General features: G+C 37.0%; 1 pseudogene; it reads left to right on the top strand.

Moving 5' to 3' along the window:
- The first annotated feature begins 1,485 nt into the window (after window positions 1–1,485).
- LOC120291415 lies at window positions 1,486–6,552 on the top strand (annotated as a pseudogene).
- Window positions 6,553–14,493: the final 7,941 nt, after the last annotated feature.

Raw genomic sequence — 14,493 nt, 5'->3', positions numbered from 1 at the left:
CAAAAAAAAGAATTTTAAAAGCTTATTGACTTGTGTCTACTATAAAATACACTAGTATGATTCTTGGCTTTTCCAGTATTAGAAAAAAAAAAAAACCAATCGACTAATTTCTTAGCTAAGTACGCAACTAATTTTACATCTGTAGATTTCTTAGCCCGCACAAAAGAGAAGACCCCACATAGTTTCGTTTTCTTAGGAGGGAAACCAGAGCTAATTGTGCATATATCATCGATTAGAAAGCGCTGACACTTTCCGAAAGCCTCTCGTGTCGGACACTCCGACACATGTCCGATTCTCTCCGATACTCTCCAATACTAAGTCAATAGATATCATAAAATCCGACACTCGGTTAACTCTCCCAACACTCTTCAACACTCGACTCCGGAATTTCGACAACCTTACAGATCAATTTTAAAAAATTTCAATAAATGAGGGACCAAAATGTAAATATGTAAAAAAAAGATAAGAAATAATAAAAATAACAAAATGGAAAAGAAGAAAAACCCAATCTTGTCTTCTCTTCTAACTCTCACTTCCTGTGACACACAATTCACCCCCAAAGTTTGTTTTTTCCTTTATTTTCCGACACGCTTTGACATGTAAGTTCATAATGTGGATTGCTTGCTTTTTTTTTTTTTTTCCAGATTATTGAAATGAAGTTAAATTTGTCAAATTGAAACAATGAATGGTATTAACAAATTATAGATTAATGTTTTTAGTGTGAATTTATTCTATGCTTATTATTATTATTATTATTATTATTATTATTATTATTATTATTATTATTATTATTATTATTATTTGTGAATTTAAATCAAATTAATTTGATAAAATAATAATTATAAAATGTGTCACAACGTTTCAAATTCTTCATTTTGGGAAATAAATACGTATCAACATATTGTGTTATGTCGCGTGTCGTGTTATGATGTCGATGCTATTTAGGTCACCGCGAGGCTACGGAAGGACAATTGCAATCCTTTTTTTCAAATCCGCGTAAGGAAAAGGTTCCTTGCATTCTTTCAAAGCAGCGTGAAGAAGCATTTATTCTGGCATTTTGTCAGGGGTAAAAGGTAAAATCTCATCCAAGATTAGACTGAGATGGGGACAAAAATTGAATTTATGTGCTGGCTTCCCTTTTCAACATCCTCGTACTGCTTTCGCATTACAAATTAGTTATGGGGTCCTTTTCATCATCCTCGTACTGCTTTCGCATTACAAATTAGTTATGGGGCCCGTCCACGTGAGCAACCCTTGAATGGGATTTCCATGCTTTTCCCCATTATAAATACATCGTCGTCCTCGTCGTCGTCGTCGTCGTATCCTCCAAGTCTCTCTCTCATGCAAAAAACGCGCGCTTTGCCTTCTCCCGAAACCCTTTTCAATGGTTCCTCCAAGAGTCTCGTCCAATGCTGAAAAGCTCCTCCTTTTGGCTCTCGCCTTTTTGACAATCGTCACGACTTTCAGGGAGGGCCTCAGATCACCATGGCGCAGAGCGGTAACAATAATGCCCAAACGATCCTGGTGAACGTTGGGGTGGTTCTTGATCTGGAGACGTGGGTGGGTCGGATGGGATTGAGCTGCATTAACATTTCTCTCTCTGACTTCTATACTTCAAACCCTTCCTACAAGACTAGGCTCGTCCTCAATGTTAGAGATTCCAAAGGAGATGAGGTTGCTGCTGCTGCCGCAGGTTCTCTCTCTCTCTCTCTCTCTCTCGGCGGCGTATTGACTGGTCATAGAGGATGAAGTACTTTATGCAGCTGTTTGTGCGATTTAAGATGAATCTAATTATTGTTCATAATGAGGTGTTTGCCAATCTTATGAAATTTTCATTTTCATTTGAGAAGAATTCCCAGTTAAATTTTCAAGGACACGACAAAATAATTTGTGTTCCATTCAAAGCTATATGCATTCTCACAGCAGAGATTCTCAAAGCCCCAATTTCCAGAGCCCGCAGAAGAAACGACCAACGTTAATTTTGCACTAAACAGCTGTTTAGTGCATTTATCATCTTCTAATAAAATCAAAGACAACAAAAAGTCGGTACTTAACATTCAATTTGTTCTCTTTCACACTGGGAATGAGGAGGGTAACAATTTAATCCCCCCAAGTCTTTCGGTCGTACGAGACCGGCATTTTGACGCTTAGCTTGAGAGTGGAGGGGATTCGTGGGTTTTGGTCAATCAACGCCACGCCGACTTCATAACAAGACTGGTCACTGAGAGTAACATTTGACCGTGGAACCTCTTAATTTATTGCCAGGTAAAACTTCCCTCCGGAGGGGTGGAGTTTTGTGTTGTTGGGGGCGTGGTTGGGTTGTTTTCCCCTGAGGGGGTGGTTTATCCAAAGGATAATTATGAAAAAGTCATAAACCTATTACAATTATACCAATTCAGTTCTAATTTTTTTTAATCTAATTTAGTTTTAAACATTTTACAATTGTGTCAGTTTAGTTTATTCGGCCAAAATTAGCCGGCCGGTGTTAACGTGAACGACGGCTATCCAACGAAAGCTAACATGGCAATTTTAAATATTTTTTCTGCAATAAATTAAAATAAATACTTCTTGTGGTTTTGGTCTTTGTCGTTTAAGAGTGAAGCACTATTTCTTGAATTTTTAAAATTCAATTGTACTTCCGTAACAAGTTTTAATATTCAATTGTACCTTCGTGAAAAAATCTAGGATTGTTAATGCACTTATCTCATTGATCTTAGAATTGAGAAGTCCACCATCTCTATTATCTTGTATTTCACCAATATACAAATGTACATAGATTTATGGATACAAGATTTGATCTTGATAACAACGTGTGAATGGAGGATTTTTGTTTATGGTCTTGGATGGTATAGTGGGACTACTATCATCTATTCTATTCTTTGAAGAATATATAGCTCTCTTATGACTCTCGCCCCACTATAAATGTAGTAATATTCTACCAAATTATGTATGCATAGTGAATCCTATTAGAAATGATCTTGCAAACGTAAAATAGTCACTTCAGGGGGAAGGCTGATGGAGATAATTTCATGTTATTTTCTTTGGAAAAATATGTACATGATACATATCTCTACATAATTTCACTAATTTATTTTTCCAATTGACCCAAACATCATGGTTAACAAGATTGTTCAAGCTGAGCCAGTGATTTATTTCCATGGAAGTTGTGTGTCATTAATGATGAAATAAAACAACTAAGGTTTCCAATTCCACAAAATAATTGTTAATGCATGAAAGCAGTGGATGCCGAGAGGCTTGATATATAATAAAACTTCACATAGGTCTGACCTCACAAAATTCATACAATTGCAATATGGGGCTTGGATTCTAGAGTGGAATAATTTGATGCCATGAAATAAAGAAATCAACTTATCTGTCTGCACCAATTTATCCACTCTTATTTGTTCTAAATTTACTTTCGTGAAAGATTAGTTTCTGATTGGTATGCAATATCATATGCCAAAGAATATCAAAGGCAACAACGAATGCCTGCAATCTGGTAAATAATTATAATCCAACTTCAAACTTCTATTTTACTTTTTCTTAAACGTTTTATTTCTATTATACCGCATCAAGTTTTAATTGGCTTCTGATCAATACCATGCCATTTCCAATAAGAATTTCCATTATGTGCCATGTTGTTATTGTTTCTCCATCTTTTGTTCACCCTTGCAGCACTTGATCTAATAACGAATAAGCAAGTCCAAGCCATAATAGGACCTCAAGGTTCATTGCAAGCAAATTTCATCATTCACCTTGGAAAAAAATCTCATGTGCCGATCATCTCTTTTTCTGCTACTGGTCCTTCCCTCAGTTCCATTCGGAGTCCTTACTTCATTCGAGCTGCGCAAAATGACTCATCCCAAGTGAATGCCATAAGCGCAGTCGTGCAAGCTTTTGGCTGGAGAGAAGTGGTCCTCATATACGTGGACAATGAGTTCGGAGAAGGCATCATACCTTCTCTTACGGATGCTTTGGAAGAGGTCGACACGCGAGTGTCTTATAGGAGCCTCATTCCTCCTTCGGCCACAGACAGTCAAATCCTGCGGGAACTCTACAAGTTAATGACGATGCAAGCGAGGGTCTTCATAATGCACATGTTACCGACCCTCGGATCTCGGCTATTTGTCAAAGCAAAAGAAGTGGGAATGATGAGCGAAGGTTATGTGTGGATCTTGACTAGTGGAATCACTGACCAATTGAGTTCTGTGGATTCATCTGTTGTCGCTAGTTCGATGCAAGGAGTATTGGGCGTCAACACTTACATCCCGAACACACCAAACCTGCACAACTTCACGGCCCGATGGAAGATGAAATTCCAACGAGACAATCCATCCGTCCTTAATCCTACGTTGAACATTTTTGGATACTGGGCTTATGACGCTGCTCAGGCTCTGGCAATGGCTGTCGAGGAAATGGGTGTGGCTAATTTTACCTTCCAGATGTTTGATGCTTCAATAGATACGACAGATCTCGACATTATTGGGGTCTCTAAAAGTGGTCCGAAACTTCTCCAAGAACTAGCTAGTACGACATTCACGGGCCTCACTGGAAATTTTAGACTCGTTCATGGGCAGCTCGAGCGGTCAACATTCCAGATTGTTAATATCAATGGAAATGCAGCAAGAGGGATTGGGTTTTGGACGCAAGAAAATGGGCTGCTAAGAGATTTGTATTCATCCAGCAAAAGTAAATATTCCACTTCGAAGACTAATCTTGGATCGATAATATGGCCAGGAGGTTCCACCTCTATTCCTAAGGGATGGGACACTCCCACAAATAGGAAGAGGCTGAAAATTTTAGTCCCTGTGAAGGATGGTTTCAATCAATTCGTGCAAGTGACTAATGATCTTAGCACAAATACATCCAAAGTCACTGGATACTGTATTGACATCTTTCAAACCATTATAGAAAAATTGCCGTATGTTGTGGCTTATGACCTTATTCCATTTGCCTTTTCCAATGGAAGTAGCATGGGCAGTTACGACGACATGATTGATCAAGTAATTTACAAGGTGAGCAAGTGCTTGATTTTGTTGGAATACTTGTTAAAACTTACTATGCTAGCATGTTGTTGACACAGAAACATTCCCATTTTTTTTTTTTTTTGGTTGGAATAGAATTACGATGGAATCGTGGGTGATATATCAATCACTGCAAACAGATCACTATACGTGGACTTCACGGCACCATACACCGAACCGGGGGTCGCAATGGTTGTGCCATACAAGGAGAGCAAGAGCAAGAATGCTTGGGTTTTCTTGAAGCCACTCACTTGGGACCTTTGGTTAACAACCGGATGCTTCTTTGTGTTTATAGCATTCGTCGTGTGGATTCTTGAACACCAAATTAATGAAGATTTCCAGGGTCCGGCCGGGCATCAAGTTGGCACGAGCTTTTTGGTTCTCGTTTTCAATCATGGTCTTTGCACAAAGTAATCACCCTTGACTTTAAAAAATCAATTGAACATTGTAATCTACATATCATTCTTGGATAATTTAGGTGTTTTCCCTTAATTTGGATTGCAGGGGAGAGAGTATTAAGCAACCTAGCCAGATTTGTTGTGATTGTGTGGGTTTTCGTGGTACTTATACTAACACAATGTTATACGGCAAGCTTGAGCTCTCTTTTGGTGGTGCAAAATCTTCAACCAACTGTGGTTGATGTGGATGAGCTCCTTAAGAGTGGAGAAAATGTGGGTTACTCGGAAAACTCTTTCGTTTATGGAATGTTAAAGCAAATGAAGTTCGATGATTCCAAACTTATATCTTATAAGTCCGCTGAAGAATGCAATGTGCTTCTTTCCAAGGGAAGTGAAAAGGGCGGGATTGCAGCAGCATTCGATGAAGTCCCCTACATTAAATTTGCCATTTCTCGATATTGCAAAAGATATACCATGATCCCGACATTAAGAAGTGCTGGATTTGGCTTTGTTAGTCCTCAATCTCTTAGCCCCGAAAAGAAAACCCTCAAAATTTCCTATTACTAGGATTAATATTTATTTTTTTGTTTGAAAACTCTCATGTCTTGCCTTTCGTTTACAGGTTTTCCCCAAAGGGTCTCCGCTAGGACCTGATATTTCGAGTAATCATTAATGATACTGAAGTGCTTAAAATGATGGAAATCGAAAATAAATGGTTTCCACCGAAATCCAACTGCCTGGATTCTTCCAACAGCTTGGGTCTTGACAATTTTTGGGGCCTATTCTTGATTGCTGGAGCTGCTGCAGTTTTAGCTCTCCTCATCTTCATGGTCATGTTTGTCAAAAGAAACTGGCATGTCGTTGCAAGTCCTTCAAGTTCATTACGGGAGAAATTTGTTACATTGGGAAGAAGATTTTACGAAAGAGACCTCAACTCCCATACTTTTGAGAAAGCTAGATTTAGAGAGAGAAATACGGATGGTGGCGACAATGAGATTGCAGCTGTTGAGACTTTGGAAAACACTAACTTCCCTCTGAGTTTGTCAAGAGATATCGGCCAAAACAATGATGATATAAACAATGAGCAAGGCATGCCGTCTACAGTAGACGAAGGGTGCTCCAACGATTGACAAACATTGATCTTACAAATCTAAGTTTAGAGAGGTACATGCCTCAACAACTTTAGATATTAAACTTTAAATTTTTTTACTTGTTGAACTTCGTACTTCTAGATGATAATAATTTCCCCTCATTCTCTTCTCATGTAAGCACTACTATTTCTACTGTTTATTGTCTAATCACAAACAATGTAACGAAAGATAGATGCTTCTCAAAGCATTTTCCGAGGACATTACATGCATGTATTAGCTTCTCTTATTCTTTAATGTCTTAGCAATGAAAGTATTTATTGTTATTTCAACAACTTGCCCAAAGTGTGTTAATTTAGTAACAAAAGATGACTTCTTAAAAATATCTAACATGTATAATGAGAAAGTTCGGTAGAATAGGCTTCAATGGCTGAAGAACCTGTCAAAATCCTATGTTTTCCTCTTTTATATAAAGGGACATGATCAATTGACCCAATGACATGTAAAGTGCTCCTAAGTATTCACTTTATTATTTAACCATTCTATTTAACTAAAGGAATCCATTAACATCTGAATTTGGTCTAATTAGAGCCAACTCAATTCGGCCCATCACTCTCCAGCCCATCGAAAAAACCAGTTCCAATTCGATCATCCTCCGCCCAGCAGCACAAGTCCATCAAATGCTTGACCTTGGCCCACGGCCTATGAGATGGCCCTCTATTCCTTAAAGCTGGTTCTCTCTCTTATTGAACGTTCAAGTTTTGTTGGAACGTGGTTTATACTCCCTATTGATAGATATAGTTGTTTATTGCATATAAATATTAGAGAGCAACCCCAATCCTTGAACAAAAATATTAAATTAAATTATGTAACATATAATTTTAAGAGCATTCATCATATAATTTAGTTAATGCATTTGCATTGGACCGGCGAAGGATTCTAGTGAATAGTTCTAAGCTTAATTGAGTTAATTGGACTAAACCTATAAAAAAAAAATTCAAGTTCAGCCCATTATCTTTTAAGTGGCCGCGGATTGGTAGCAGCAGTGCATATTTGCTATTATTATTAATAAAAAAAGATTTTTGATGGAAGCGTATGCTTGAGAAAGAAGCATCACGCATGGGGATATTTTTGCTTTAAAACAAGAAATAAAGCAAAAATGAAATAAAGCAAAAATGAATGACTGAATATTTGGGTTAACATGAGAAGCAAGAATTTAAAATCGAAACAAGACAAAAAGAAGTATTGTGCATATATGGTCCATTCACGGCAAGATCTAAAGGAAGAAGGGAGCAAAGCAATGTTCTATCCAGAGGAAAATAGTCAAAGATGCACAATCACCACAAAGTAGACTTGTTTGAAACGGGTGAGTCGGGTTGGATTTTGGTCCGATCATAAATGATCCCACCAAATCAACCCATTTAACTCGTTTATGGCCCATTTATCATTCTTAACCCATATCCAACCCATTTTACTAAATCCAGGAAAGTTTATTTCTTATGATTTTAGAAAAAAAAAAATGATATCGCATAACACTTTCATGCAATACAAATCTAGTTGACAATTTTTATGTCAAATGAGGGACTATCAATTTGAAAGGGCTTTATACTCACTTTCATGGAAAATGCTATTTTATCCTAACCATTAATGTAGGATTTACAAGAATCACATCATCTCACTGTCATCATGTCGATAAGAGTTTGAGTATTCTCGCAAGTAGTATGATTTTACCAATATGAGAGGTCTTTGTTGGGATAGTAATACAGGCTTGGTTAGCGGCTTGACAAAGGGGACTATCAAGGTCAATGCTTATAAAAGAAATGTCATGCGATCATCTCTGGGTTTATAAGTCAATAACCCTATAGAAATGAAAAAGAAATAATCTTACTCGTACTTCTTGAGCGATGCTTATAAACATATGAATTTCTACGTTAACTCAAATGCCTTAAAGGGACACAATGTAGACTCAGCTTATGGGTTGAGAAACTAAGGGATTCAAAAATGTGTAAAAGAGTGAGAGTTGGTGATTATCTCGGCATTGTCACAATCAAGATCATGAAACAACTAATATACATTTTTTAAGGAATAACTGTGCAAACACTATATCATGGCACCGTGAGAATATGGACACAAAACTTTAGGAAGTATGGGAACATATAGGCAATCGCTTGGAAGTAGTTATGGCACAACTACTAGAAATACTATCGTCCATCTACTAAAGGCTCATTGTACAAATTAAACAAATTTATTATCTTTTAATATCTTTACTTTATTGCGCTAAACTTTTATTTTTCAGATTCGCTATCAATGAAATTCCAACATGTATCTTTATCTCGGCATACTCTCAGGCTTTCTTGTCAATTAAGTTTTGGCAGAGTTTGTTTATATTCGGTTCGCTTGTAATAGTTGTACTTTCCGAGCCTTGATTCTCTTATTTGCTTGGATATTTCATGTCCGGAGTCAACACAGAACTTGTTTTCCTCTAATAAAACTAAAAACGACTTTCAATAAAGCCTATTTCATTTGTGGGAGAAATTCCAGCAAAATAGTTGCTCTAACTTGTCTTCTAATTATTAATTTATAAATCACCTTACAATGTGGACGGGATACTGATAGACTGTTCTTTCAACTTTTTTTTTTTTTTTGACCTATCTGACTTCCGATTGAATTTGAACCTTGAAAATCTTGTCAAAATGGGAAAACGGTAACTATTTTTTTCAAGTTACATCAAATTAATTTTTGTCGCTTTTGATCTTACTTCATCGGCCATTGTGAGACTAAAGAAGACCCACTTGAAAAAGAAATTTGTTCTCGCATTGGAAAGTGCACAGTGCAATCACTTCAAAGAATTACTAAGTAACTTTCTTCAAACGACGTTGAATCCTCTCCCATAATTATCAACTAATCTGCTCAATTATTAATTCTTGGTAAGCTTTCTCCATCGAGGGAACCTACCGTCCAGCCAATCAATCATTTAGCAGCCGATTAGAACTATGATGTCTTCTCTTATGAACAAAGTCACGTCATTTACCAAGACGCCTTATCGAACCCATCGACCATCTTTCGGAATTTTATAGATCCTTTGGATTAGACAGAACTAACTACGACGACGGAGGGCCATTCAAACTCTCCCGGATTTCTATCCATTTTTCTATAAAAAAAGGTGGTTCGGATTGGCAATGGCCGCAGTGGTGACTCGAGCGGACGGCAGTGGAGATGGCGGTGGTGAGCGGTGGTGGAGATGGCAGTGATGTGTGGTGGTGAATGGTGGTGGTGTATGGTGGTGTACGGCGGTATGGGCGGTGGTGATGGGGGTGATGGGGGTGGCGTAGGTGATGGTGGTGGGGATGGGGTTGATGGTGGTGGAAAGAAAATGAGGGAGTTTGAGGAAAAAGAAAAATAAAGAAGGAGGGGGAAGAATGGGCAGAGATGGGGGAGAAAGGCGTGAGGGAAGGAGGGGAATGAAGTGGAGGTGGAGAAGAAGGAGAGAAGGGAGGATTGGCGGTCTGCAGGGGAGGAGGCGCGAGTGGAGGGGGAAGAAAGAGAGAGAGAGAGGAGAAGAAAAAGAAAGAAAGAAAATACAAAAGATTTCTCGAGATACTTCCCAAAATCTCATCATACTCTTCACCCACACTTCCTTAAAACCCTCTTGTATTATGTCCCCACCTTTCTTTTTATTTCTAATTTCATAAAAACAATCTTTTTAGTTCAAAAATTTCAATTTTGCCTCTTGTTCGAATTTCTTTTTTTTTTTTTTTCCGGTCGCCAATTTTTTCGTCCGATAATTCTTTTCTGAAAATTTTGGACTTGTCGATATTTGACGAACAATAAGGCGACATCTAATAATTTAATCTCGAAATCCTCGAAAGTTCGATACCCGAAATCGAATTAAATTTCGTGATTAAAAATCGATCGAACGCGATTTTAGTACGACCTAATCTATTTAGTAGCTTTTAGAGGTTCTCGTGCGGTTGACCCGTGGTTAATAATTTTCGATTCATGCTTATGCCTCTTCGAATCACGGATAACCCTCGATGGTCGTGTAATGGCGAGGGTTCAATTACGTACCCTGAATATAAGATTAATAGAAAATCGATTTATCGTCATTCAACGCGAATATCGTAATTGTGCATAATCATTTACGAACTGACTACGTAGTTCCGTCAAATCGATTTATATCCATTCTCTAATTGACTTATAACAGTGTAGTATTAACCCTTGTCGATCCTTATGGTCGAGTGATCAACTTCTGCTTGAATTCTTTGATCTTTCACATTTTACCCATTTATGACTTCACCCAATAGATTCGTTAACTCGTAAGTGATTATGTCAAAATAAAGTAAGTATAAGCACATCAACGGAATAATCATATCATATATTTCAAATAGGAATCAAATTTCGGGATATCACACAATCCCTCTCATGTTACTTGCATCATCGGATTGGGAATGAAAATATTTCTTTATCTTTTATGATAACTTGATAACGAGACCCAAAAAAGAATTTTAAAAGCTTATTGACTTGTGTCTACTATAAAATACACTAGTATGATTCTTGGCTTTTCAAGTATATATAAAAAAAAAAACCAATTGACCAATTTCTTAGCTAAGTACGCAACTAATTTTACATCTATAGATTTCTTAGCCCGCACAAAAGAGAAAACCCCACATAGTTTCGTTTTCTTAGGGGGAAACCAGTGCTAACCGTGCATGATATCATTGATTAGGAAGTACTGACACATTCTGAAAGCCTTTCATGTCGGATATTTCAACACATGTTCGACACTCTCTAATACTGGTCAATAGATATCGGAAAATCCGAAGCCTAGTTAACTTTCCCAACACTCTTCAATACTCAACTCCGGAATTTCAACACGCACAGATCAATTTTAAAATATTTCAATAAATGAGGGACCAAAATGTAAATATGTAAGAAGATAAGAACTAATAAAAAAAAAAATGGGAAAGAAGAAAACCTAATCTTCTCATCTTCGGACTCTCACTTTCTATGACACACAATTCACCCCCAAGTTTGTTTTTTCCCTTATTTTCCAACACACTCGACATGCAAGTCCACATGTAGATTGCTAGCTTTTTTTTTTTTTTTTTCCAGATTATTGAAATGAAGTTAAATTTGTCAAATTGAAAATAATGAATGATATTAACAAATTATGGATTAATTTTTTTAGTGTAAATTCATTCTATGCTTATTATTATTATTATTATTATTATTATTATTATTATTATTATTATTATTATTATTATTATTATTATTATTATTATTATTATTTATTTGTGAATTTGAATCAAATTAATTTGATAGAAATAATCATTATAAAAATGTATCCCAACGTTTCAGAATTCTCTATTTTTGGGAAATAACGGTTGGCGTGTTACGTTGTGTCGCGTGTCATGTACGATTGATGTCGATCTTTATTTAGGTCACCGGGCAAGTTGTGAAAGGACAATTGCAATCCTTTTTTTCAAATCCGCCTAAGGAAAAGGTTCCTTGCATTCTTTCAAAGCCGCGTGAAGAAGCATTTAATCTGGCATTTTGTCAAGGATAAAAGGCGAAATCTCATCCGAGATTAGACTGAGATGGGGAGAAAAAATTGAATTTATGTGCTGGCTTCCCTTTTCAACATCCTCGTATTGCTTTGCCATTACAAATTAGTTATGGGGCCCGTCCACGTGAGCAACCCTTGAATGGGATTTTCATGCTTTTCCCCATTACAAATACATCGTCGTCGTCGTCATATCCTCCAAGTCTCTCTGTCATGCGAAAAACGCACACTTTGCCTTCTCCCGAAACCCTTTTCAATGGTTCCTCCAAGAGTCTCGTCCGATGCTGAAAGCTCCTCCTTTTGGCTCTCGCCTTTTCACAATCATTACGACTTTCAGCGAGGGCCCTCAGATCACCATGGCGCAGAGCGGTAACAATAATGCCCAAACGATCCTGGTGAACGTTGGGGTGGTTCTTGATCTGGAGACGTGGGTGGGTCAGATGGGATTGAGCTGCATTAACATTTCTCTCTCTGACTTCTATACTTCAAACCCTTCCTACAAGACTAGGCTCGTCCTCAATGTTAGAGATTCCAAACGAGATGAGGTTGCTGCTGCTGCTGCAGGTTCTCTCTCCCTCTCTCTCTGTGTGGCGTATTGACTGGTCATAGAGGATGAAGTACTTTATGCAGCTGTTTGTGCGATTTAAGATGAATCTAATTATTGTTCATAATGACGTGTTTGTCAATCTTATGAAATTTTCATTTTCATTTGAGAAGAATTCCCAGTCAAATTTTCAAGGACACGACAAAATAATTTGTGTTCCATTCAAAGCTATATGCATTCTCACAGCAGAGATTCTCAAAGCCCCAATTTCCAGAGCTCCCAGAAGAAACGACCAACGTTAATTTTGCACTAAACAGCTGTTTAGTGCATTTATCATCTTCTAATAAAATCAAAGACAACAAAAAGTCGGTACTTAACATTCAATTTGTTCTCTTCCGCACTGGGAATGAGGAGGGTAACAATATAATCCCCCCAAGTCTTTCGGTCGTACGAGACCGGCATTTTGACGCTTAGCTTGAGAGTGGAGGGGATTCGTGGGCTTTGGTCAATCAACGCCACGCGGACTTCACAACAAGACTGGTCGCTGAGAGTAACATTTGACCGTGGAACCTTTTAATTTATTGCCAGATAAAACTTCCCTCCGGAGGGGTGGAGTTTTGTGTTGTTGGGGCGTGGTTGGGTTGTTTTTCCCTAAGGGGGTGGTTTATCCAATTGTAATAGCTTAAAAGAGATACTTCTTGTGGTTTTGGTCTTTGTGGTTTAGGGAGTGCAGCACCATTGAAATGGTATTGTATTACGGTCGGTCAACAATTGATCTTGGGATAAATGCATTGAAAATCTTAAAACTTATCATGAAATTACAATTGAGTTAAAAAACCTTCAAAAAGTGTAATTAAGTCCTAAAACTCTTAAAAAGTACTATCAAATCCTAAAACTTATCAAATTAATCCAATTGAATCATTTTGTCGTTTCGATTCGATTACACTTTTGTAACAAATTTTAAGACTTAATTACACTTTTTGAAGTTCTAAGACTTATTTATACTTTCGTAACAAATTTTAAGACTTAATTACACTTTTTGAAGTTCTAAGACTTATTTACACTTTTGTAACAAGTTTTATGACTTAATTGCATTTTCGTGAAAAGAAATTTAGGATTTTTAATGCACTTATCTCATTGATCTTAGAATTGAGAAGTCCACCATCTCTATTATCTCGTATTTCACCAATATACAAATGTACATAGATTTATGGATACAAAATTGGATCTTGATAACAATGTGTGAATGGAGGATTTTTGTTTATGGTCTTGGATGGTATAGTAGGACTACTATCATCTATTCTATTCTTTGAAGAATACATAGCTCTCTTATAACTCTCGTCCCACTATAAATGTAGTAATATTCTACCAAATTATGTCTGCATAGTGAATCCCATTAGAAATGATCTTGCAAACGATACATACTACGTAGTAGAATAGTCACTTCAGGGGGAAGGCTGATGGAGATAATTTCAAATTATTTTCTTTGGAAAAATATGTTCATTCTCCATATCTCTACATAATTTTACTAATTTATTTTTACAGTTGACCCAAACATCATGGTTAACAAGATTGTTCAAGCTGAGCCAATGATTTATTTCCACGGAAGTTGTGTGTCATTACTGATGAAATAAAACAACTAAGGTTTCTAGTTCCACCAAATAACTATTAATGCATGAAAGCAATGGATGCCGAGAGGCTTGATATATAATAAAACTTCACATAGGTCTGACCTCACAAAATTCATACAATTGCAATATGGGGCTTGGATTCTAGAGTGGAATTTTTTGATGCCATGAAATAAAGAAATCAACTTATCTGTCCGGGCCAATTTATCCACTCTTATTTTGTTCTAAATTTACTTTCATGAAAGATT

Source organism: Eucalyptus grandis, chromosome 3 (assembly GCF_016545825.1).
Source record: "Eucalyptus grandis isolate ANBG69807.140 chromosome 3, ASM1654582v1, whole genome shotgun sequence".
Classification (NCBI taxonomy): domain Eukaryota; kingdom Viridiplantae; phylum Streptophyta; class Magnoliopsida; order Myrtales; family Myrtaceae; genus Eucalyptus; species Eucalyptus grandis.
The sequence above is the reverse complement of the archived record's forward strand: the minus strand, read 5'-3'. Positions and strand labels throughout refer to the sequence as shown.